Source organism: Tenrec ecaudatus, chromosome X, assembly GCF_050624435.1.
Source record: "Tenrec ecaudatus isolate mTenEca1 chromosome X, mTenEca1.hap1, whole genome shotgun sequence".
Lineage (NCBI taxonomy): Eukaryota > Metazoa > Chordata > Mammalia > Afrosoricida > Tenrecidae > Tenrec > Tenrec ecaudatus.
The window spans coordinates 37,889,364-37,915,340 of record NC_134548.1 but is presented as its reverse complement, the minus strand read 5'-3'; positions in this window follow the sequence as shown (position 1 = coordinate 37,915,340).

Genomic DNA, 25,977 nt, shown 5'->3' with positions numbered 1-25,977 from the left:
GCACACACAGGTCGTCGTAGGCACCCAGGATGCTCTTGCTGTCCATCAGCGAATAGCTGCCATTCATCCCATAGGGAGCAGGAGCCTTTTCCCGGTCTCAGAGCTGATGGAGCCATGATCCACAGCCACTGCCTCCATGGTCTGGCAGACTCTGGGGCCAACTGTGAGGAAAGAAAGCTGAAGGGAGGCAGCACCACTGCTGCAGTCCAGCATGAGTCAGTCACTGGATTCCCACTTCAGTTTGAAAAAGAGACAGAAACACTCAAATCATAGGATATTGTCCATGTACCCCAAATTTGATTTTCGTACTTTAATAGGAACAAGTAAGCAATTCAGCAGATATGAGAGAGGAAGAAATTTGGGAGAAAATCCTGGCATGATTTTGAGTGCGGTACCAACAGGGACTCTGGCACACAGGAAAAACAAAATAAAACAAAAAATTCCACAAACTCTTTTCAAAGGAAAGATAGAGGAAAGATCAAGGGGGTAAAGCTATAGATAGAGGTATAAACATAGGGTCTTTTTATGTAAATATATTAATTCATAAAAATAGCGCTATTGACATATGTACTTATACTTATATGGAAACACAGTGAAGGTAGTGGATGGATTTGGGCCTCTGCTCATGCCCTCCCTCAATGAAAGAACACTTTTTTCTAACAACTTGGCACACTTTGATGCTTACCCTCCCAAAAGGTCATTGAAGACAAAATGGGTGCATAATCAGATGTGGTGAAGAAAACTGATGGCACAAAGCTCTCAAAAGATATAGTGTCTGGGGTCTTAAAGACTTGAAGCTAAACAAGCGGCCATCTAGCAGAGAAGTAAGAAGCCCACATGGAAGAAGCACACCAGCCTATGTGCTCATGAGCTATTGATGGTATCAGATAACAGGTATCAGAAGACCCAAAACAAACAAACATATTGCCAAGCATCTGTAGACAATAGGACATCCCCTCACAGAGGGTCACAAGGAAGGGATGAGTCAAGCAGGGTGCAGTATAGTACCAGTGATACATACAATACTCCTCTGGTTCCTTGAGGCTTCCTCACCAGCCACCCATCGCCACCACAACCACTACGCAAACCCCAGTTCTGCCTTTATCTTTGCAGTAGACCAGAGCATGGACACTGATACAGATAAGACCTCATGACGCATGGAATCCAGGTCAGATAAACCTCTCAAGAAAAGAAATGAGAGGAGCAATACCAGGAGGGTAAAGGGAAGGTGGGGAGACGAGTGGAGGAAGGGGGAACCGAGTGCAATGAATGACACATAACTGTGTTAATCCAGGTAGACTAGAGAAACAAATTTATGCAGACACTTATTGTTGTATAAGAAAAAGATTTATGTACAAAACAGTTGAATATTAAGAAAATATCACAGCACACTCCAGATCAAGTCAATAAGTCAGATATTAGCACATATGTCTGATAGCAATCTACAAGACCTCTTCAGACTCAGGAAACACATGTAAAGACACCAAATGAAGGAAAATCACAGTCCAGTGGGTGCAGTCTTGTGCATCCAGTGGCAGTATAAGGATCTCAGTTCCCAGACCACAGGATCTATCAGCATAGTGCCATGTGTCTTGTCAGTAGAGTGTCTCTCAGGAAGCGGGAAGAGAGAGTGAGTCACCAGTCTCCAAGGAGGAAATAGAGGAGTTCCCAGAATTCTCAGGAGAAGGCCCTGCCCAACCTAGGCATCAATGGCTATGACCAGATTGACAGACTAGTCTTCACCATTAAAATCATAATCCTCTCAAGACCCTAGTTGACACCGGAATATGTAATTAGCACAATAACCACTACAACAACAGGGGGATGAGCAACAGAAACCATTAGGTAAGGGAGACAGATGTTGGAGTTAAATATGAAAATAATAATTTTATAATTTATCAAGTGGTCACAAACATGAGGGTTAGTGGGAAGAGGAGCCAATACTAAGGACTCAAATAGGAAGTAAATGTTTATAAAATAGCAATGGCAACATATGTATAAATATTCTTGATACAATTGATGTTTGGATTGTTATAAGAGCTGTAAGAGGCTCCAATATAAAGTTCTTATAAAAGAAAGAGAGAAAGAAAGAAAAAAGAAAAAGCATCCTAGCGCAGTACACACAAAAAAGTGCTCGCTGCCTCCATGGCATCATGTTGCGACTTTAAGGATTTGGAGGGCAGTTGGGTTATATAGGAGTAGTTGTCTTTGTAAAATTATGCTCTAAGGGAATAATAGAAATCACGAGATAGAAGAAAGAAGAGGAAGGAACAGGCAAAAGGGTAAAGGCTAAATAGAGAGAGGGAACAATTTAAAAAAACAGAGAAGAAAGAGGGGAAATGGGAATTTTTACAAAAGAAGGGAAAAGGAGAATATTATTTTTAAAAGTGAGAAAAAAAAAACAGAATAAAATGGCGGAAAGGCTCCGGTTAGGTAGTTTCTTCTGTTGTCTCAGGAGCACATAACTGTGCAGGGTCGGGCTGTGGTGTCGAAAAAATAAGGCCTAGCTCTAGGCCTAAGCTGTGTGGTAACTCTCTTGGGCCTGTTTGGAGCATAACTCTAGTTTGGTCAGGATGGGCTGACAGTGTGGAGTAAGTTCTGAGTGCCCACAAGTGGGCATGCTCCATTCTTCTGCTTCCTTCCTTGCTCCTGCAGTCTTTTGGGTATGCAGGTTTCAATTCAATTAGTTTCCAAACCCTTTTCTGAGATCACAAGTCACCTGGTCTTTCCTCAGACCAATTTATTCTGATTATTGCAGAAGGGTGAGAAAGATGGCAGCTATGTCTGACTTCACCTGACTTCCTTATTTGCTACGAGGTAGGGATCAGACATCGCCATGCTCCATCCTTCTTACCAATCCTGGCACCAACTTTTCCTCCCACAGCACTCGTGGTTCTATGCTGGGCTCAATAATTCTTTGTGATGTCCACACAGAACTCACAGGTAATAGATACAATGAAGGGGGATTTTAATCATGCTACTAATGAACTACAAGCAAGCATCAGCAAACAGTATGGACAGCCATTGGTCCACAGCAACACCTCTCCTCAGCCAGCAGCCAAGTCTCTCTCTGGTCCTCAGCCTGTTCGCTATGTTGTCCCTTGGCTTTTGCCTCTATGGATCATTAGCCAGCACACCTGACACTCCATGTCACAGTTTCTTAGTCTCACGCCAGATGAGGAGAATGTAAGTCAGTCTCAGCTTGCTCCTCTAAGTCTCAGTGCCACTGAGTGCACTCAGTCTCAGTGGCCTCCTCCACTTAAGACAGACATCTTGGGCTTTCTCTTTCAGTGGACCTCAAATTTTTCTCTGTGTCTCACATGGTTCTTATGCACTGAGGATGGAGGAATGCTTTTTGTCTTTTTGCTGACTGTACTTCCAAGGAAAATGAAGGATTGGGTCTTACGTCAAACCCTCTAATAAAGTGATCTTAAATATGTCTCCAAGGAAACAAAGGGTGTAACTTGATTCATGTCCTCTACTAAAATCAGGATTTTAGCTGCTCCTAATTCCTGTAACAGAGAACTCCTTCCAAAATATGATGATAGCCACAGACATAGAGTCCAGAAGTATAATACATCATATAAGAATTATGGCTAAAAGGGTCATATTAATTTATTAGAACTTATGGAGATCCACCTGTGGGTTTTTTTTTAATTTAAATCATTTTATTGAGGGCTTGCACAATTCTAATCACAATCCATAGTGCCAAGCACAATTGAACATTTCTTTCCATCACCATTCTCAAAACACTTGCTTTCTACTTGAGCCCTTAATATCAGCTCCTCATTTCCCCCACTCCCTGTTGCCCCTCCCTCATAAACCCTTGATAATTTATAAATTATTATTATTATATCACATCTTAAACTGACCGACATAGCCCTTCACCCACTTTTCTGTTGTCCCTCCCCTAGGAAGGAGGTTATATGTAGATCCTTGTCATATATTCCCCCTTTACACCCCACCCTCTCTCCTCCTTCCCTTCTCAGCACTGGTCCTGAAGTGATCATCTGTCCTGTATTAGGAACTGTTTCCAGTTCCTATCTGGACCAGTGTACATCCTTTGTTCTAGCCAAATTTGTAAGGGATAATTGGGATTTTGATAGTGGGATAGGTGGGCAGCATTTAGGAACTAGAGGAAAGTTGTATGTTTCATCATTGCTACACTTCACCCTGACTGACTCATCTCCTCCCGTGTCCCCTTTGCAAAGGGATATCCAGTTGCCTACAGATGGGCCTTCAGTCCCACCATATACTCCCTCTCATTCATGATGATACCATTTTTGATCTTTGGTGCTTGATACGTGATCCCTTTGACGTCATGATCACACAGGTAGGTGTGCTTCTTTCATATGGGCTTTTTTGCTGCTGGGCTAGATGGCAGCTTGTTTTCCTACAAGCCTTTAAGATGCCAGGTGCTATATCTTTTGATAACCGGGCACCATCAACTTTCTTGACCACATTTGCTTATGTACACTTTTGTCTTCAGCAATAGTGTTGGGAAGGTGCGTATTATGGAATGTCAGTTTAATAGAACAAAGTATCCTTGTATTGAGGTAGTACATGAGTGGAGGCTCAATGTCCATCACCTACCTTAATACTAAACCTATAAATATATGCACATATATCTATTTCCCCATCATATAAAATATACTTAAATATGTACATGCCTGTATTTAGATCTCTATATATGCCCTTTGTCTCTTAGTTCTTTCCTCTATTTCCTTTTACTTTCCTCTTGTCCTACTATCATGCTCAGCCTTCATTTTTATTTCAGTAATTCTCGGTTATATTACTCTTGATTACTCCCTACCAGTCTTCCCACACCCTCCTTGTCACTGGTTTTGAATCACACGCTGTCCCCTTATCCATTGGTTGGTTAACACCACTTCCTTTCCCCCAGTTCCCCTTATTCCATGTCTCCCTGGAACCTTTGGTCCCGTTGTTTTCTTCTCAACATTGTTTATCCAGTCTATCTTATCTAGATAGACTTGCAAAGATAACAACATACACCTAAAAACAAGACAGTGAAAAACAGCAACACAGAAAAACAAAACAGAGATAGCAACAACAACAAAAAGTCAATGATTTACAAATTTTAAAAGAAAATCCTGTAAATAATTCAAGGTCTGTTTGTTGACCCTTAGAAGTGTTTTCTGATCAGGTGTGATGGGGTGTCATTCCCTGGTCCCAAAGTGTATTTTTGATACTTCCTGGGGACTTCCTTGTTCTGCTCTGTTGTGTGGTGGGGTCTGCTTGGGCACAAATTCCACACTGTATCACCAGTGTTGTCCCATGTAGGGCTTTGGGTCAGTGCTGACGTCATGTCTCCTAGTGAGGCCAGCCATGTGGTCCTCTTTATGCATTGACTGCTATGGTCCTCTCTGTGCAAGATTTGGTGGGCCAGTGTGTGTTCCACTCCCTTCCTCCCCATTCATTTGCTTCCGCTTCCATCTGGGTAGGCAGGTTGGTTCTTCCCCCCACCGGAAGGTCTATTGCCATTTTCTGGATCCACCTGTGTTTGCATTTAATAAGCCATCTTGACCCAGAAGTTCTCATGTGATGCCTTGACTGCTGCTTACATCACCTGTAATTGTTCTTCCATGTAAGATGAAATGCTTCACTTCAAACTTTTCTCTGTTTCTGATGATATAGTTTCTTCATCCAGTTGTGAGGATTTTTGTTTTTTATATTGAGTTGCAATCCATACTAAAGGTTGAAGTGCTTCACATTCATCAGTAAACAAGATTGTGTCATATGCATATTGAAAGTTGTTAATAAACCTTCCTCCAATCCTGATTCCTGATTCTTCTATAGCTTGTTGGACGATTTTTCCAACATACACAGTAACTATGCACTGTTAAAAACACAACCCATACATTTACCTTTGCTGATTTTAAACTATGAGGTGTTCCCTTGTTCTGTTAGAATGACTGTTTCTTGATTCATATGCAGGTTTTACGTGACCATTATTAAGTGTTTTGGAATTTCCATTTTATCTCACTGCTTCCCCGGGTTTGTTCTGATCTACACACTCATATGCCTTTGCATAATCAAAAAAAAATAGGTAAAATATTCTGGTATTTTCTGCCCTCCATCAAGATCCATGTGATATTAGCAGTGACATCCCTCATTCCATATTGTTTTCCATAGGATGAAAAAATAATTACATTTTCCAAAATTAGAAATGCATTATGCATATGCATGCCCATATCTGCATTCTAATAAACAATGTAATGCAAATAGAAATAACAAGGTTTTTAAAAATAAATATATTTGCTTTCTTTGTGTTGCTGCTGTGAACCTTTTCATATGTGGCTGTTAGAAATTTTAAATTAGTTCATTTATTTCTGAAGGAACCTTTAGCAAAATATGTGTACACATATTAACCAATAAATATTGTTTCTAAGTCTATAGCACATGAAAGCAATTTTTATCTACAATAATAGTAACTACAACTGTATTCATAAAAGACAGAAAAAAGAAGCAAATGGTAAACAGTTTAGAGGTGTGCTTATTTTGAAAGATGGGGCACACAATGACATGAGTTTTTGTCCTTTGATGCCTGATACCTGATCTCTTCAGCACCTCGTGATCACACAGGCTGATGTGCTTCCATGTGGGTTTTGTTGCTTCTGAGCAATATGGCCGCTTGTTTACTTTAATGTCTTTAAGACCCTAGATGCTATATCTTTTGATAGCAGGGCTCCATCAGCTTTCTTCACCACATTTGTTTATGCACCCAATATGTCTTCAGTGATCATTTCAGGAAGATGAGCATTATGGAATGCCAGTCTAATAGAACAAAGTATTCTTGCATTGAGGGAGTTCTTGAGTGGAGGCCCAATGTCCATCTAATATTTTAATACTAAACCTATAAATATATGCTCCTAAATTATCAACTTATCAATGGTTCATGAGGGATGGGCAAGCCAGAAGGAAGGGGAAAAAATGAGAAGATGATGCCAGGGGCTTACGTGGTGACCAACGTTGCGAGAAAGATGAGGGTAACAAATGTACATATGTGCTTTATACAAGTGATGTATGGAAGATTGTGATAAGAGTTGTATCAGCCCCCAATAAAATAATTTTTACAAGGATAAAATAAAATAGAAGCTGGGGCTAGACATAAGATTCCATAATACTAAAATATTATTAATTACAAGCATAATATTAAAATGTAATAATTAGCTAAAAGCATAACCAAAAATTTTACAACAGTAATTTTAGAATAACATCCAATTTTAAGACATATTTGTACAGGTGTCTGTGTGTATATGTGTCTTCATAAATTTCTAGAAAGTCATTGTGGTAGTTAGGTTTTGTGTCATGGTGTTTGGACTAGGGTCCTCAGTTGTATAGCAGTAAGCCCTGCCTTGTAATAGACAGGTTACAGTCTAATGCCATTTCCTCATGGATATGGACTATTTCATATCTCTCAGCAGACTGGAGGATTGATATTTGTCCTCTTCTTCCTCCTGGCCTGGATCCTGCATCTGGTCTCCTGAAATATGTACTGGTGTCCTTAAATATATCCTGCCAATCCTGAGAGCTGTACAAAGCTTGTCATAATATCTGATCTGCCAATTTGACTCTATATCCACTGTTCTATGATCAGTGGCTTCTTGGTTTCATGGCCTCCCAGTTTCCTAGCATCCCACCCATTAGCAGCCTCATGAGTCTGGAAAAGCTTCCAGCATATTATCTTGCACATGGTAATAAAACAAACTGGATTTAAGTAATTCTGCAAATGTGTGAGCCATTTTTCTTGATATAAACTCCTCTCTCTCTCTCTCTCTCTCTCTCTCTCTCTCTCTCTATATATATATATATATATATATATACATAGTGATATATATATACATATATTCAGTGATATATACCATTTATATATAAAGGGGGCACAAAAATCAACAGATTATTTTCAAAGTTATGTAGTTAAGTTTTCAAAACAATATTATCACCTTCAAAGTACTCTCCATTATACTTAATGCATTTGTCAAAGCTGTCATTCCATTCTTGGAAACATTTTTCAAACCCATCTGTTTGGTTGGCTGACCAGTACCTCCCTCGTTCTTTTTTTTCACTTTTCTACATCATCAAACCACTGTCCGTTCAAGTCCCTCTTCATTCGAGGAAACAAGAAATTTCACACAGTGAAGTCAGGTGAGTAAGGTACATCGGGCAAGAAAGGCATGATATTTTCTTCCACAAACTGGTGTACTGAGATGGTAGTGAGACCAGGTGCATTGTCGTGGTGGAAAACCAGTCCCCCATCTGCCACAAATCAGACCTTTTTGTCACAAAGTGTGACACAATCTTTTCAGAACCTCTAAGTAGAAAGCTTGATTAACAGTCTGACCTGGTGGAATGAACTCCAAATACACAAGGGGTCAACAAATAGGGAAAATGACAGGCATCCAGAACTATGTTCATCATCAATCAACATTTGACCTTTCTTTGAAGCAACAAAAACACTTGTACACTTGAATTTTCCCCATAGTGCTTTCCTTGTCACTGTGTTTTATATCATATCAGATTCTAAAACAAATAAAATCTCACAGCTACACGCTGTTCTCTTAAATTGGCCATCACACACAAAAAAACAACTTTTGATTGAAATTGCTTTTACAAGATAATTCATTGTGACCAGAGAAAACATTCCCAAGATATGACACTGGTTGCACTCACTCAGACTGCATTGCTTGATGCTTACTGAGTGGAAAAAATGCATACCACAAAAACCCCACTCTTCATAGCACAATCCAATTGTGTGTGTTTTTTGGGGGGCGATACCACCTCCATATATGCAGTTATCTATGCATCACTGTTTTTCTTCTATATAAAACTCAGCCTAATACACACACTGTTGCTCAAGTTTAAATTATTCAAAGTTTTGGATTCAGAAAATTCAAATCAAGAAACCATTGTTTTAGTTTGATCAATGAAATATCTCTGTTGGACAATTAGAAGTGATTGAAGTCCACTAAAGAGTCACCAGAGACACCCTGTCGTCAAAACCCTTGTATTTAACCTAAAAGAGATACACAAATGTATCTAGGAAAGACTTGCTAAACATCATAGAAGCCATTAGTAAACAAGAATCTCAAAATATGAAGCTCTTATTTCCCAAAAAATCCCCATTCTTGGTCTATAAACTTCAAAGGTAGTATTTCCTTTTCTCTAGCCCTTCTTGAAGAATTCTGTGCTTTTAAAAAGATTTATAGTACATCAATATTACAATTTTGACATACTTGATGGATAAAAATTGTATTTCCTTAAAAATATTTGACTTTGGGGGACAAGAAAGTATTCTATAGGGACAAGTGCAGAGCCCCCCCTCCCCCCACGATATTCAGGCCACAGTCTGAAGGACGACACACAGCCCTGTATCTTATCACGACTTGTGTGAGAAAGTGGCCCAGACCTCATGACCCTCTGATGGGGGAACCAACCCTGCTTGTGGTTGATCCAGTGGAGGAGAAAGGGGAGGGGATAGGAAGTCCCCTGATACAAATCCACTGTACCAATAATAGAAAATTTCATGGAAACAAAAAAATGCAATAAAAGCAAAATATTGCACCATTCATCTGTCAGTTTTTCAAACTTTTGGGACGTGTGTGTTGTGACACAAGCAACAAAGACACCTGTATTTCAAATGCTAACAGGATCATTCATGGTAGACAGGTTTCAGCAGAGTTTCCAGAATAAGACACACTCAAAAATGCATGTGATGGTCTACTTATTGGGGTGGGGTGGGGTGGAAAGCAAGTGGAAATCTTATGAACAGCAGCAGAACAGTATCAGATATATTGCCAGTAGATGGGTTCCTCATGTGGAAGGCATTCAACATATGCCTGGGGAGCTGTTGCCTCCTCAAAGTGGTCAACTTTAATGACTTGGGTGGAGAAATTCAAAAGAAGGTTATCTAAGGCCCTTCGAGACATACAAGGAACACTCATGAAAACAACAGAAGAAATTGAAAAAGTAAAAACCTCGTGCTCAAGGGGATCCCAGAAAATAAACACTCAGATAACAAAAGTAAGCAACATGGTCATATATCTGAGAACTATAATGGAAGCAAAGAAAAATCCAAATAGTGATCTCAAAGACAATCACTCAGACTACAACCAGCAAGAGAAAAAAATCAATTAAAAAGCAAAAGAATCAGAGGAAATCCTGACAAATATGTGGATCACTATCAAGAGAAACTATCTATGCATTATTATAATCCCAGAGCAAGAAGAAATGAAAAAATTGGTACAGAAAATAGCCTGAGAATTCATGGAAGGAAATTTCCCCAACATCATAATACACAAGAACATAACCATTCAAGAAGCTGAGAGAGCTCATAATAGAATATCCCCCCCCCCGCCCCCGAAGAAAAACTTTGAGTCAGATCATAGTCAAAATCTCCAACTTCAAAGAAAAGGATAGAATGGTGATGGCAGCTAGGGAAACATGAAGAGTCACCTTCAAAGAAAACAGACAGCATTAATTCAGACTTCTTGATAGAGATTATAAAGGAAAGAAGAAAATGGAGCGATAAATACCAAACTTTGAAGGAAAAAACCTGATAATTAAGAATCATACATCCAGGAAAATTATACCTCAAAAATGAAGAATAAATTCGGGTGTTTCTAAACAAGAAAAAATTAAAGGAAATTCTTTGCAAAAAAAGACACACATTACAAAATATCAAATCACTATGAACAGAAAGTCAACAACATCAACAGAGCATATAAGGAAATATAATATAAGGAAACGACACCTTGAAACCAATAAAATGAAAGCATCACCTGAAACAGTAAAAAAGAGAAGATACACAGACACCAATAACCCAACACCACTCCACCCCATACCAAAAAAGAGAGAAAGAAATATGACAAAATGACAGCAACAAATGCACATTTATCAGTTTTATCCCTAAATATCCATCAAAACACATAGTAACAGAAGACTCATTTATATGTTGTCTACAAGACACAAACCTTAAACTCAAATACAAAAATATATGAAAAATCAAAGGAAAAGGCAGGTTTGGTAATATTAATCCCCAATAAAATAGACTTCAAGGCAAATAACATAATGACAGGAAAACAACAGGCACTACATAAGGATTAAAGGTACAACAGACCAGTAAAATACAACCATAATTAACATATACTCACCCAGTGAAAGAGACATGACTAATACATCAAGCAAATCTTCACAGCATTGAAGAAAGAAATCAACAATAGGAGGAGACTTCAATACTCCATTCTCAAGATAAGATAGACCATCAGGAAAGAAGCTTAATAAAGAAATACAACAGCCAGGTCAACCATCTAGATATATAGAGAGCACCTCACCTGGCAACGCAAAGTATGCATTTTTCACCAGAACACTTAATACATAGCATAAAATACAATGCATGCAAGGCCACAAAGTTAGCCTTACCCAATGCTAATACATTGAGATACTATCATTTATTTTGTCAGACCACAATTTTATAAAACTGGAAATCAATAATAGAAGGAACAAGAACATAAACACAAACACATAGAGCCTGTATAACACACTATTAAAAAAAACTGAGTAATAGACCAAATAAGGGATGAAATTAAGAAATTCTGTGTAACAAACAAGGGCAATAGCACAAAATACCCAAAGTTTTAGGAAATAGAAAAAGAAATTATTAAATAGCAATTTAGAGCAATCAGTGGGTGATACAATTTTGCAAGAGCAAAGACTTATTCATTGCAAATACCTATTTTCAATAACATAAACTCAGATTCACAAGCAATGCTCTTGGAAGCAGTAAAGAGACCAAAAGATCCTTCATTCACATTGGGTAAATCTGCTGCACCAAGACCTCTTTAGTGTGTTGAAAAGCAGGTCTGTTATTTTGATGACCTATGTGTGCCTGATGTAAGCCGTGGTATTTTCAATTGCCTCACAGGCATGCGAAAGTTGATCATTGAATAATGAAAACCAAAGAAAAATCAATGTGGTACTGAAGAAGAATGCTTAAAGTACCATGGATTGCTGAAAGGACAACCAAATCTGTCTTGGAAGATCCTTCCAGAGTGCTCCTTAGAGGCAATGACAGTGAAACTGCATCTCACATGCTTTGGCCATGTTATCAGGCAAGACCAGTCCCTGGAGAAGGACATTATTCTTGGAAAATTGGAGGGGCAGTGAAAGTGAGGAAGGCTCTCAACAAGATGGATTGACACAGTGGCTGCAACAATGGTCTCAAGCATAAAAACAATTGTGAAGATGGCACAAGACTGGGTAGAGCGTCTCTCTGTTGTAAATACAGCAGCTTCTCACTGGAACCAACTTGATGGCACCCAACAAGATCATTATCAGCTTCTTTCATGGACTGCCAGAAAAGTAAACAAACTTGTCTTGATTACCTCAAGACAAAATTCTTCTTGGAGACAAAATGGGTAGACTTCACCTCACTTACTTTGGACATATTTTTAGGAGGGACCAAGTAAATGGTCAGCAAAAAATAGGAAGACCCATTGATGAGATGGATCCTGACAATACCCGCAACATTGAACTTGAACATAATTGTGAGGTTGACTCAGGACTTGGCAATGTTTTTCTTTTTTCTGTTGTACCTAGGGCCATCTTGATTTGGAAACAACTGAAAGCACATAACAACAACCTCTTCTTTCTTGCTCTCAGACAATATATACCATTATTGCTCTTGATCTCTCTCTGTCAAAAATTTCAGAGTCAAATATAATATACAGCAACCATAGCATTCCAATCATCTAAGATATCTGGTAATATATTTACCCCTACTGTTTAAGAAGTTTTAATTCGTTCTATTTTTATTGTTATATATCATTATTAAGCACTATAAGTTTCTTCAAATCCTTTTTGAAATAGAGGGTACAAATAAATAAACTGGGAGAAGTAGGAAGATGGTGGACCAGGTGGGCCACACACTCTGAGGGCTCATTTGAACAAGGCAGGTTCAGTGTCCAGGTAGGTGAGTGGAAGGATTCTGGTGAGTGAAATATTCCCCCTGGGACAGCACCCTACCCCCACTCCACGCATTTATCCTGAGTCAGGGCCTCAGTGATACAGGATCTGATTCTTGGGAATTCTCGGCTCATCAGGTAGAGTGACCTCAGCGCATGCCGCCACTGCTGCCTAGATCAGTGATATCCCACTCCACCCAGACATGGCCAGTGCATGGAGTTGCTTGGCTGCTCTGACAAGACATGTGCAGCTACGGTTGGGTCGCCTACAGGAGCTGCCCACTCATGGGACCCCACTAGGAGAGAAGTTGCCCTTAATCACAATTCCCCTAACCTCATGTGATACCAATCCGCCCTTGGGCACAAGTCCCTCCCTCCATTCACCCAGGGCCCCCATAACTGACTTGAAATATACCAGTGGCTGGCTGGGCAACCTGCACAGGAACGATTCACCCCCATTGCTGCCTGGAACATCTCCTCCAGCAACCCTTTTGCCACCCACTCCTGGCAGCTTCGCTCCTGCGCTGCCAGGGCCCATCCCGCTTCTAGCCTCAGTACTGCGTTTCCACTGGAGCCACTTCAGGCTGTCCCCACACACAGTGTGCCACTCACAGTGCCGGCGGCCCTAACGGTGAGCATTCCTGCTACTAAGAAGGCTAACAACATGGCTTTGCGTTTCAACCTGGAAAAGGCTTTGTCCACTCTGGTGCATTGCTGGGTATCCAGGGCCAGCAGCTCTGAGCACTAAGGCTGCCTGCCACAGCAGGATTCTGCCCAGTACAGAGGGTGGCGCCTTTGCCTGATCTTTCCCACCAGAACTGACGATGTCCATTGTTGGCTCAAGCCCAATTCAATTCAGAGCCTTGCGCCTTTCACAGCGTTGGTGTCTCAAAAGATAAGCTTTCTTGCCTGATAAGGAGCCTAATGACACTGCTTTGTTGTCATCCACCAGAGGTGTCTCTGTAGGCTCCAGTTAGCTCACAGCACTACGGTGCCCTGTGGAGACCACAGCACCAGCTTTTTAGCTTGCCGGTCCCAGCCCTTCCCTGCCGGCATAGCAAGCGGCGATGCTGCCACCGTCTCCCACAGCACCCATTGTGGCTACAGCCTTTTCTGGCCTTTCCAAGAGGCTCCCTGCTGAGGTGCTTCTCCCACCTATGTAGCCTCTGCACAACAGCTTAGCTCTACAGGCCTTCAGGGACCTGGGAAGTGCATGGTCGATCTGAAGAGCTATTTCCTCCTCACATAGGCTGGCTCTACAGCCCGTGGCAGCGAGATCTCACACGCCTCCACCTTCTATTAGGCATCTTTTGAAATTGGAGGGAAAAGGAGGGGAAAATATATTTTTCCTGCTGTTTTTTCCTTTTCCTTTTTTTGTTTTCTTTTCTTCCTCTTTTTATTTCTTCATTCATCCTCTTTTTTTCATTATTATTATTATTACTTCTTTTTTGCTCCTCTTTTATAGTTTTTTCTTTTTTTCTCTACCCCCATTTTTTCTTTGCCCTCCTAAAAAATTTTTTTAATTAAAAAAATTTCTTGAAAACCCACCCCAGGATGACCAAGGTTAGGCTGCCATCCTAAATCTAGGATTCGACCACCTTGTCACATGTATACCCCCAATCCCTCCTCTTCCTGTTGCATGTATTTCCTGAGACCACCCCCTCTCATTACTGTATTACCTATAGCACAACCCCTTCCTGTAACGAATTTCCTCACCTGTAATTAGGAGGCTTGAATGTCCCCAGAGAAGATAAAACTGGGATAGCATTAAAGATCTCTCTCCTCCCATCTACGTGGATCACCAAGTGGGGATGAGGTGACCATGCTACCATAAAAAAAATTTTATTAACAAAAAATAAGGCTGCTAAGGGTGCCCTGACATACCAGGACAAAGCAACCTAGGGCACTCACTGAGGCTCCAGCCCCCACTCCACTCACTGAAACTTCTCACTACTGCTGGCCTCTACACAATTGGGGAACTCTGGCTACACGGCAGTCTGACCCATCTTGATAGTAGGTCATAGGCATCCTCCTGAAAACATCCTTAATAATAACACAAATAAGGGTCCCCTGGTCTCCCAGGAATATGGAGCCTACGAAAAGATCGAGGAAAAATAAACAGACCACATCAATCTCAACAACAACAACAAAAAACACTAGACAGACAAAACACAGAAGCAGAGCTAATGTCTCTCATGGAAGAATCAGATACAAATCTGTCACAGAAGGAAATCTTCAGAAGTCTGCTTGCTGCAATACAGGAGATGAGGGATGCAACCCAGAATAAGGATGCAATGATAGAGGAGATGAAGTCCACAAAAGAGGGTATGAAGTCCACACACCAAAGGAAACTAAAGGAGCTAACAGAGGAGATATTAGAAGCCATACGCAAGGACACAGAATTTATGATTAGGCTTGAGGAGCAGAGAACCGTATCAATGATCTCAAAGACACTTAAACAGACCAAAGCAAGCGGGAAAGACAGTCAGATAGGAAAATTAAAGAAGCAGAAGATAACCTGACTTCAATGGCAGATGGTATTAAGAGGAATAATATTCAAATAATTGGTTTACCAGAGCACAACACACCACACAAGTCGACAGCAAAGATTGCAAAGGAATTTCTAGAAGGAAACTTTCCCACCCTAATGAATGAGAACCAGGCACATATACAGAAAGGAGAAAGGATACCAGTTAGGCTAGACCCCAAGAAGAAAACTCCAATACATGTAATAGTAAAAATATCCAACTATATAATGCTCAAAGGGGTAGTAAACCAAGAACCAGTTAGCATATTGAATATTTATGCACCCAATAATGGTGTGGCGAATTCCATCAAACAAACGATTAAAAAGGTGAAAAAAGAAATCATGTATTCAACAATCATAGTAGGTGACTTTAACACTCTGCTATTAGAGAAAGACAGATTATTGGGAAAGAAGCTCAGCAAAGGGGCTAAAGAGTTAAACAACGTAATTAGGCAATGGGGACTGATAGACATTTATACAGCTTTCCATCCAAACGTAAATAAATTCATATTCTTCTCAAGCTCACATGAACCATTTTCAACAATAGAGCACATTCTGGGACACAAGTCAAGCCTGAGTAAATTCAAACACATAGATATTATTCAGAGGTATTTCTGAGATCACCATGCCATAAAACTGGAGGTTAATAAGAGGACATCCAGAAAAGCAAGGGCAACCAATTGGAGGATGAACAACAATCTCCTGTGACATGAATGGGTACAGGCCCAGATTAGAAAGGATATTAGGAAGTTTCTAGAAACTATGAGAAAACAAAAAAGCAAAACTTATGGGATACTGCGAAAAAGGAGAGAAGCTAATGACAGCTACAATAACACAAATCCTCCAGCACCTGTACAGAGCATCAGAAAAACCGCTCCAAAAGCAAGAGAAAAGAAATAATTAAAATCTGGGCAGAATTAAACAACTGGGTAAGCAATAGAACAATGCAAAAGATAAATGCAGCTAAAATCTGGTTCTATGAAGGGATCTACAAAATAGATAGAACGCTGGCAAATCTGACCAAGGACAGAAAGGAGCAAGCATCAATACCCAGGATGAGGGATGAAACAGGGGCAATTACAAGAGACCCCAATGAGATTTAAAGGATAATAGCAAAGTACTATGAAGGACTGTAGTCCAATGAATTCAGAAACATGGAAGACATGGATAAATACTTGGAAAAAGAGTCACTCCCTAGATTATCCTAGAAAGAGGTCAAGAACCTCCACAAACCCATAGTGAAAGAAGAAATAGAGAAGGTCATCAAGAAGCTACCAACAGAAAAAGCCCCCAGGTCAGATGGCGTCACAACAGAATTCTACCATGCATTCATGGAAGAGTTAACACCAATTCTCCACAAAGTATTCCATAGCACAGACAAGGATGGCAAACACCCAAACTCATTCTAAGAAGCCAGCATAACTTTGATATCCAAGCAGGGCAAAAACCCCATATGCATAGAGAATTACAAACCGATATATCTAATGAATATAGATGCAAAAATCCTTAACAAAATATTGGCCAATAGAATACAAAAGTATATAAAATATATCATCCACCACGATCAGGTAGGATTCATCCCAGGGATGCAAGTATGATTTAACATCTGAAAATCCATTAATATTATACACCACATAGCGAAGAAAAAGGATAAAAACCATATGATAATATCCATAGATGCAGAAAAGGCATTTGACAACATCTAAAACCCATTCCTAAATAAGACACTCATGAAGATAGGATTGGAAGGTAAATTCCTCAAACTGATACAAGCTATCTACGAAATGCCAACGGCCAACATCATAGCTAATGGAGAAAAGATAAAAACAATCCCACTGGAAAAGGATACCAGACAAGGGTGCCCCCTGTCACCACTTCTATTCAATATCATTTAGGAGGTTCTGGCTTACAACATAAGAGATCAGAAGGACATCAAAGGGATCCAAATAGGAAAGGAGGAGGTGAAACCATCGCTATTTGTAGATGACATGATCCAGCAGATTGAAAACCCCAAAACCTCCACAACAAGAGTACTTACGGCGATAGAGGAATATGGAAGAGTGGCAGGACATAAGATCAACAAACAGAAGTTGGTAGGCTTTCTATACACATCGGGCAGGACCATGGAAGAGGAGATCAAGAAAGAAATACCCTTCACAGTAGCTAAGAACAAACCAAAATACCTGGGAATATATTTAACCAAAAAACTAAAGACCTATACAAGGAAAACTACAAGCCCCTACTACAGGAAACCAAAAGCAACCTCCACAAATGGAAGAACACCCCGTGCTCATGGATTGGAAGGCTTAACGTATTTAAGATGATAATCTTACCTAAAGCACTTTACAGGTTCAATTCTATCCTGCTTCAAATACCAACAACCTTCTTCAGAGAATTTTTAAAAATGGATCACCAATTTTATATGAAGAGGGAAGAAACCCAGAAGTAGCAGAGAACTCTTCAAGAAGGACAAAGTTGGAGGACTCGCCTTCCCTAATTTTAATGCCTACAGTGGTCAAAAAAGCATGGTACTGGCACAATGACAGACCCCAAACAGTGGAAAGTAATAGTAAGCCCCTTAATAAAACCATGAGCATACCAACAACTGATCTTTGACAAGAGTCCCAAAACCATCAATTGGGAAACAGATGCCCTTTTTAACAAGTGGTGCTGGAAACAATGGTTATCCACTTGTAGAAATATGAAACGAGACATTTACCTCACCTCATGCACAAGAATAAACTCAAGCTGGATCATAGACCTAGAAGTTTTAGCCCCCAAACATCAGGACTATCAAGTGGGGAATTGGGACAAACCTAAGAGCACTGTCCCAGGGAATTCAGAGGCACACTGAAGTAGGGAAGGGTACACACACAGGTGAACTGGAAAGTGAAAAATGGGATTTGATAAGAATAGAACACCTGAACACCTCGAAAGACTTCACCCAGAGGGTGACAATACAACCCACAGACTGGGAGAGGATTTTTAGTAATGACACATCAGACAAAGGGCCCATTACAAAAATCTGCAACACCCTCATAACCTGCAAAAAGAGGAAAAGAGTTAACCCCCTAAGGAAGTGGGCAAAAGATCTGAAAAGAGCTTTCACTAGGGAAGAGACCCATATGGCCGATAGGCATATGAAAAAGTGTTCCTGGTCATTAGCCATAAGGGAAATGCAAATTAAAACAACCATGAGATACCACCTAACATCCCTGAGGTTAGCACAAATCAATAAGTCAGAGAGCAACAAGTGTTGGAGTGGCTGTGGTGAAGTAGGAACCCTCCTCCACTGCTGGTGGTCATGTAGATTTGTACAGCCACCATGAAAAGCCATCTGGAGGTACTTAAAGAAAATGGAAATTGATCTACCTTATGACCAAGTCATCCCACTACCGGGCATATACCCAGAGGAGGTAACAAATAAAACATGACCAGTCATGTGCGCTCCAATGCTTATTGCAGCATAATTCACAATTGCAAAGACCTGGAAACAGCCTACGTAAACTATGGCACATACAGATGATGGAGTACTATGCAGCACTGAAAAGCATGCACCATCACATGAAACACGTTGTTTCTTGGGAAGAATTAAAAGGAATCATGTAAAGCGAGATAAGCCAATCTCAAAAGGACAGGTATAACATGAGTCCTATGAGGAAGTACAATCAGCATGGCAGGAATAGAAAATAGATACTTATCTTGCAATAAATGGGTGGAAGCATAGGTAGTTGTGCGAAGGGCAGACCACACCCTGGGAGGTACATGTGAGTCCAAAATAAAGAAGGGGAAAGGGGGAATGGGGAGGGAGAATTGGGGGGGGGCAAAAACTGAGATGTTGACATGGGGAAACAGGACACTAATAAACCCAGCGGGAGAGTATTGGTTGTGTCCCCAAAGAACTGGAATGTGCATACAGACCCCACCATAATGTGTCAATCCAGGAGGGCAATGTAACGTGTGCAGGAATCCATAAAAAGGTTGGAGTATATGCACGGACCCAACCAGAATCAACCTGACCCCCACCATGGAAGGGAGTGTCACAGAAAATGAAAATAGACGGTCTGGTGAGGGAAAGGAACTGATACCCCATACCCAGAAGGAAGCTGAAGCAAGTGAAGGGAGAAGAAGGATGTGGAGCACACCATGGCCCACCAAGCTCAGAGGAAAATAACCCTGCTCAGAATGGCCAATGTGCAGAGTGGACCATAGGGCCAGCCCCACTGCAAGATGTGACATACTACACTGGCCTTGGCCCTACATGGGAAAGCACTGGAGACAGTGTGGGATGTGTGACCGAGCTTTCCCCACCACACTGAGGCAAAACACTAAAGGCGTGTAATAGAAAGGCGGGGGAAGCAGAGCAAGGAAGTCCTGAGGGAGTATCAAAAATAGATTTTGGGGCCAGGCTGTGGCACCCCATCAGACTCATCAGGAACACACTGCTAAAGGTCCACAAGCAGACGTGGAACTATTAACAGATTTTTCTTTCATTTTTTTCTTCCTTGCCCCCCCCCACTATTTTTTCCTCTTTTAGATTTTGTATGTCACTAGGTTTTTTGTTTGTTAGTTTGTTGCTGTTGCTGCCATCGGTGCCTTGCTTTTATGTGTCACTTTGTTTGGCGCTGTCCAGATGTTGTGTGCATATTATTATCTCTGTGGGTCTATCTGGATAAGACAGGTTGGATAGAAAATGTGGAGAAAAAAACAATGGGACCAACGGTTCTGTGGGGACATGGGAGAATTGGAGGTGGGGGAAGAGAAGAGATGTTACCCAACCCAGGGACAAGGGAACAACGAGTGATTCAAAAACAGTGGCAAGGAGGGGGTGGGAGGACTGGTAAGGAGTGATCAAGGGCAATGTAACCAAGAGGAATTACTGAAATCCAAATGAAGTTGAGCATGGGAGTAGGACAAGAGGAAAGCAAACGAAAATAGAGGAAATAAGTAGGAGGCAAAGGGCATACATCAAGGCCTAAATACAGGCACACACATATGTAAATATATTTTGTATTATGGGAGAAATAGATCTATGTACATATGTATATAGGTTTAGTAGTAGGGTAGCAGATGAACATTAGCCCTCCACTCACATACTCCCTCAATGCAAACATACTTTCTTCTATTAAATCAGCATTCTATGATGTTCACCTTCCCGACAAAACCACTGAAGACAAACGTGTGCATAAGCAAATGTGGTGAAGAAATCTGATGATGCCTGGTTATCAAAAGATATAGTGTATGGGGTCTTAAAGGCCTGAAGGTAAACAAGCGGCCATCTAGCTCAGAAGCAACAAAGCCCACAGGGAAGAAGAACACCAGCCTTTGTGATCACGAGGGGTCAATGGGACCAGGTATCAAGCACCAAAAAACAAAACATATCATCGTGAATGAGGGGGAATGGAGTTTGGGGACCCAATGCCCATCTCTAGACAACTGGCTAGCCCTTGCAGAGGGGTAGTGGGGAGGAGAGGAATCACTCAGTGTGCAGTGTGGCATCGATGAAATACACAACTTTTCCTCTAGTTCTTAAATGCTTCCTACACCCACCCCCACAATCATGATCCTAATTCTACCCTACAAACCTGGTTAGATGAGAGGACATTCAGTGGTGCAGATAGGAACTGAAAACACAGGGAATTCAAGACAAATGAACCCCTCAGGAACAGTGGACAGAGTGGTGATACCTGGAGGGAGGAGAAAAGGGTGGGTAGAAAGGGGGAACCTATTACAAGGATCTACATATAACCTCCTTGCTGGGGGATGGACAACAGAACAGTGGGTGAAGGGAGATGTTGGACAGTGTAAGACTTGACAAAATAATAGTTTATGAATTATGGAGGGTTCATGAGGGAGGGTGGAATGGGGAGGGAGGGTGAAAATGAGGAGCTGGTGTTAGGGGCTCAAGTGGAAAGCAAATGTTTTGAGAATAATGATGGCAACAAATGTACAGAAGGGCTTGACACAATGGATGGATGTATAGAATGTGATGAGAATTGTACAATTCCCCTATAAAATGATTTTTTGAAAATAAATAAATTAACTGAAGATAAATGAATAAATAAATAAAAATTTTAAAAATTAAGCATATTAAGAAAATAAAATTCATGCAAACAGAAGTGTGCAAGGGATCATTTCTGAAATGCAGGACTCTATAATATGTGATAGTCCAAGGCCCCTGCTCCATGGCTGGTTGCCAAGACAACATCAGGCTTGTATGGTTACTCCGGCCCTCACCAAATATAATGCATGCCTTATTCAGGTCGGAGAAAGGTGGGAAAACAGTGCTGTCCAAGGATTTGTCACTTTTGACTCCTACCAATGGGACAAATCCTTCTCCTAGACAGCAGTCCAATTTCTTTTCCATAAACTGGAGAAGAGACACACAATCTACTGCTCCAATCTTTAGTCAAGGAACATCTTCCAAATTGCACCTCCTAGTAGATCAACTCCCATGTCCTTCTTGGTCACTATTAGAAAGAAATTCAAGCATTCTAAAGACCATGCTTTGGTGTCCAATTAATGTTTGAATAATATATTTATGCATGCTCAGATCTCAGAGTAGTGACCAAGTGTACTGAAAAATATCTCTCAATGTAGGAGGAACAAAGTTTAAGCTCAATTTTGACTGCATATTACACACAATATTTATTCAGGTGAGAGCGACACAACTTGGGCTAGGGTTTCTTCACTTTTGATTAATTCTAGGAATCTGAAATTTGAGTGAAGCTTTAAAGAAAAGATAAGACCTAAAGATGATGATTAACATGAAGTTTGGGAAATCACATGTGAAGAGAAATGCATCAAAGCTGGGGGAATAAATATTGGGAAAAGATATTTGGGTCAGTAATAAAAGTCCTTGAGTGCTAAACTAAGAAATATGAATCTTATGCAGGTTTTGAAGACTAATTCACCTCTCACCTGCAGTTTGTTCAACTTCTGTGCCTTGCACATTACTGTGATGCTGGAAGCTATGCCACTGATACTTCAAATACCAACAGGGTCTCCCAAAGCAGACAGGTTTCAATGGCACTGAAGACTATTGAGTAGGGTAGGAAGAAAGAGTTTGGGGCAAATGCGTTACATTGTTAATCTGGTCATCATGTGAATGAATTAGGAGAAGATGAGCAGAGATCCCACTGCTATTTTTGTAATCTAAGCAAAGGCACTTGGTGTGTGAACCTGCATGATAGCAGTTGGCTACAAAGGTAGAAAAAGAAGAGGACAGAGAAAGAATCAACAGGGTTCATGAATGATTAGGTATGTAAATAGAAGCAGATGGGAAAGCTAAGAATGCCATGCAGGCTTATGATTAGGACCATAAGGTGAATATTGGAACTAGTCCAAATGATTGCTAACAGAGATCCAGTTCAGCAAACCACAGTTCCTCCTTTCCCTATTTTGTAGCTAGCAATAAGGAAGGAATGAGGGAAATCTGTGTACATGGTGTAATTTACTGTTGTAGGTACATAATCTGTTGTCAATTTGATAGGATTATGAGTGAAGGGGTAGAGGTTGTCTTATCAATCAAGATATAACCAATGAGGCCTCTGTGTGGGCATGGCCTTCTCCTGGGACTTCTGAAAAATTCTGTATTTCCTCCTCGGAGACGGGAGACAACTCTGTCTCTCTGCTCACTCCCTGGGAGATAATGCAGCTGACAGACACATGGAACTACACTAGTGCTCTGAGCTGGAGAAGCCACATGTATCTACCCTGATGCAACTGGACCTCTAAGGGCAAAAGAAGCCACGTAGAGACCCTTGCCAGTGCTGAGATGCTTACAATCCCATTGAATACGAAGAATTTCTACCCATTGCTCTGTGATCATCCTGAATTGGACGTCATTGCTTGTGTTTCATGATTATGAAGAGTACTTTATAGATTGGTATCAGACATATGGGCTAATATCAGGCTTATGAAGTTGGGCTAGACAGGGTTAGGATGATCTCTTAATGTACAATTACCATTTATATAAAACTCTCTCTTATACCCATATTGGTCTCTATGAGTTTGTTTCTCTTGTCTACCCGGACGGACACATTGATAAAACATGTTGAGTGAAAAAAAAAAAAACAGAATAAGGCTAAGAGAAGTGTCTATAGAACACACCATGTTTTGTAAAAGAAACGGTGGGGGAGAATTGGACGAGTATATAAATTTGCGTACATAATTTCCTGTAGAGGGATGAAGGATAGATAATAGTGAAAAGACAGAGTCAAGATTTTAGATTCTCTTCTGCTACATAGCTATTTATGCTGAATATATGTAAGTGTTACACATGTTGCAAATTAACCCAACAAGGAGATAAAACTAATCTCTAAACTTTAGGGACACAATGAAAGAAACAAATCATATTACGCATCAACTAGGTAACATAACTAACCCCACAGAAAAAGAATTTACATCAGGTGACTTTAGAACACAGTAGTTTGACTACCCCCATAGCAGATCTTACTCTAATGACAATAAGAAAGGTAAAAATCTTAAATTGAATTCAGTAGTCTCAAGAGTCAAGTTGTTTGGTTCCACTGAGTCAGTTCCAACTCATAGCAACTCTATGTCCATCTTCACCACACTTTGCACTAGCAACCATGTCTTCAGTGACCTCCTCATGAGAAACCCTCTTCCCTTGAAATCTGAATTTGAAATCTCAGCTTGAACTCATAAATATTCTTCCTTCAAAATAAATATGATTTTCCTAAATCTTCCACTAAGAATACCATGTCAACATAATAAAAATGAGAACCACCAGAGGTACTGGAGCTCTTTGTAGATGTTGGTTTGTAATTGAAGGAGATGAGTCTGAAAATTGGTTAAGTGAGAAATCAAGGAAGCTATCATGACAAATATGTTTCTGAAAAGAGAATGCTCCATAGAAGCAAAGATGGAGAGATCATCTCACATACTTTGGTTGTAGATCACCACACATACTTTGGTTGTAGATCACCTGATATACTTTGGTTGTAGATCACCTCACATTCTTTGGTTGTAGATCACCTGACATACTTTGGTTGTAGATCACCTCACATGCTTTAGTTGTATGTCACCTCACATACTTTGGTTATCCGGAGAGAGGAGTCCCTAGAGAAAAGTTTCTAACTTCGAAGATCTTCACCAAGATAAACTGACACAGTGTTTGCAACCGTGGCTTCAAGCGTAAATATTGTGAAGATAGTGCAGGGCTGAATAGTGTTTTGTTCTGTTGCACACAGGGCTCTATGAGTCAGAATGGACTCAACAGCACCTAACAACAACACCCTGATAGGGTCAATCCTAGATGATACAAAGGGTCAAGGTCATGTGTTGTTAATTGAAAGGTTGGAGGTCTAGGTCCATCCAGGTGTGCCTCAGGAGAAAGGACAGGCATTCAAGTTCCAAAAAACAACCATGTAAAACTCTAGGGACCAGAGCTCTACTCTGACATAGGGACTCATGAGTCAGAGCCCACCCAATGGCAACTCATGACAATCACTGAACTCTTACTGTACCTTACACGAGGTCTGCTCACCCTCACAACCAACTTGGGAGACAAGTTCTCAGATTCAGTTCTTCATTTCACAGAGATCACAGAGCTTCTAAGTGTCAGAGCTTGAATTTACAGTCACGCAGCCTGACCCTCAGCCACAGGCGATCACCCACTCAGCTCTCCTGGGTGTCATGGCCTGAAGTGGACTAAGATTGGCCCCTACATGCCCCTCACATGCAGGAGGCAGAGGCCCACTGCTGACTGCTCCACACTGGACTACAGAGCACAGCAGACAGCTTAGAACCTGCCCCAGAGCAGTTTGTCTCATTTCAGAGAGACAGGGCTTGGGCAGGAAAGGACAAAGATTCAAGTCAGCTTCAGGTCTCCTCTGGAATTCCAGGGTCTGCCAATCCACACTCCAGAGTAATGGAGATACAAGCAAGGCCGTGCCTAGGACTAGCTCCACCAAACTGCTTGCAAGGCTTTCAATTTATTTCTGGATTCTCATGTCATTTTTTCTCAGAAAAAAAATCCTTCCACAAAGACACCTCTGAATCCGGATCTTTTCCCCCAGAAGATTAAGTATTTTCCTTCACTGCAAGTCACATATAAATTTCCCAGATGTCCTCTGGTCTTTCTGCCATTCTCACAAAGAATTTCAGGTACACAAACAAGAATGTTAAAACATCTCACTTGCTGCTGATATATGTAGCTCAATTTCCTGGTCCCAAGTTTCTTGCGCTTCCCACCACAGCCAGACCAGAGTTCCTAAAGCAATGATAGTAGGGGAACCAGGCTGTACAGGAGCTTATTGTGATTTGGTGTCATCAAATGGATTATGATCATTGTGACCTTATGCACAACAGCACGAAACATTTCCCGATCCTATGCCACCATCCCAATGGATTGTTCCTATGCTTAAGCATGTTGTTGTAGCTCCTGCATCTATGTCTCTCCTTGGGGGCCTCCCTCTGTTTTGCTGCCCCTATACTTTAACAAAT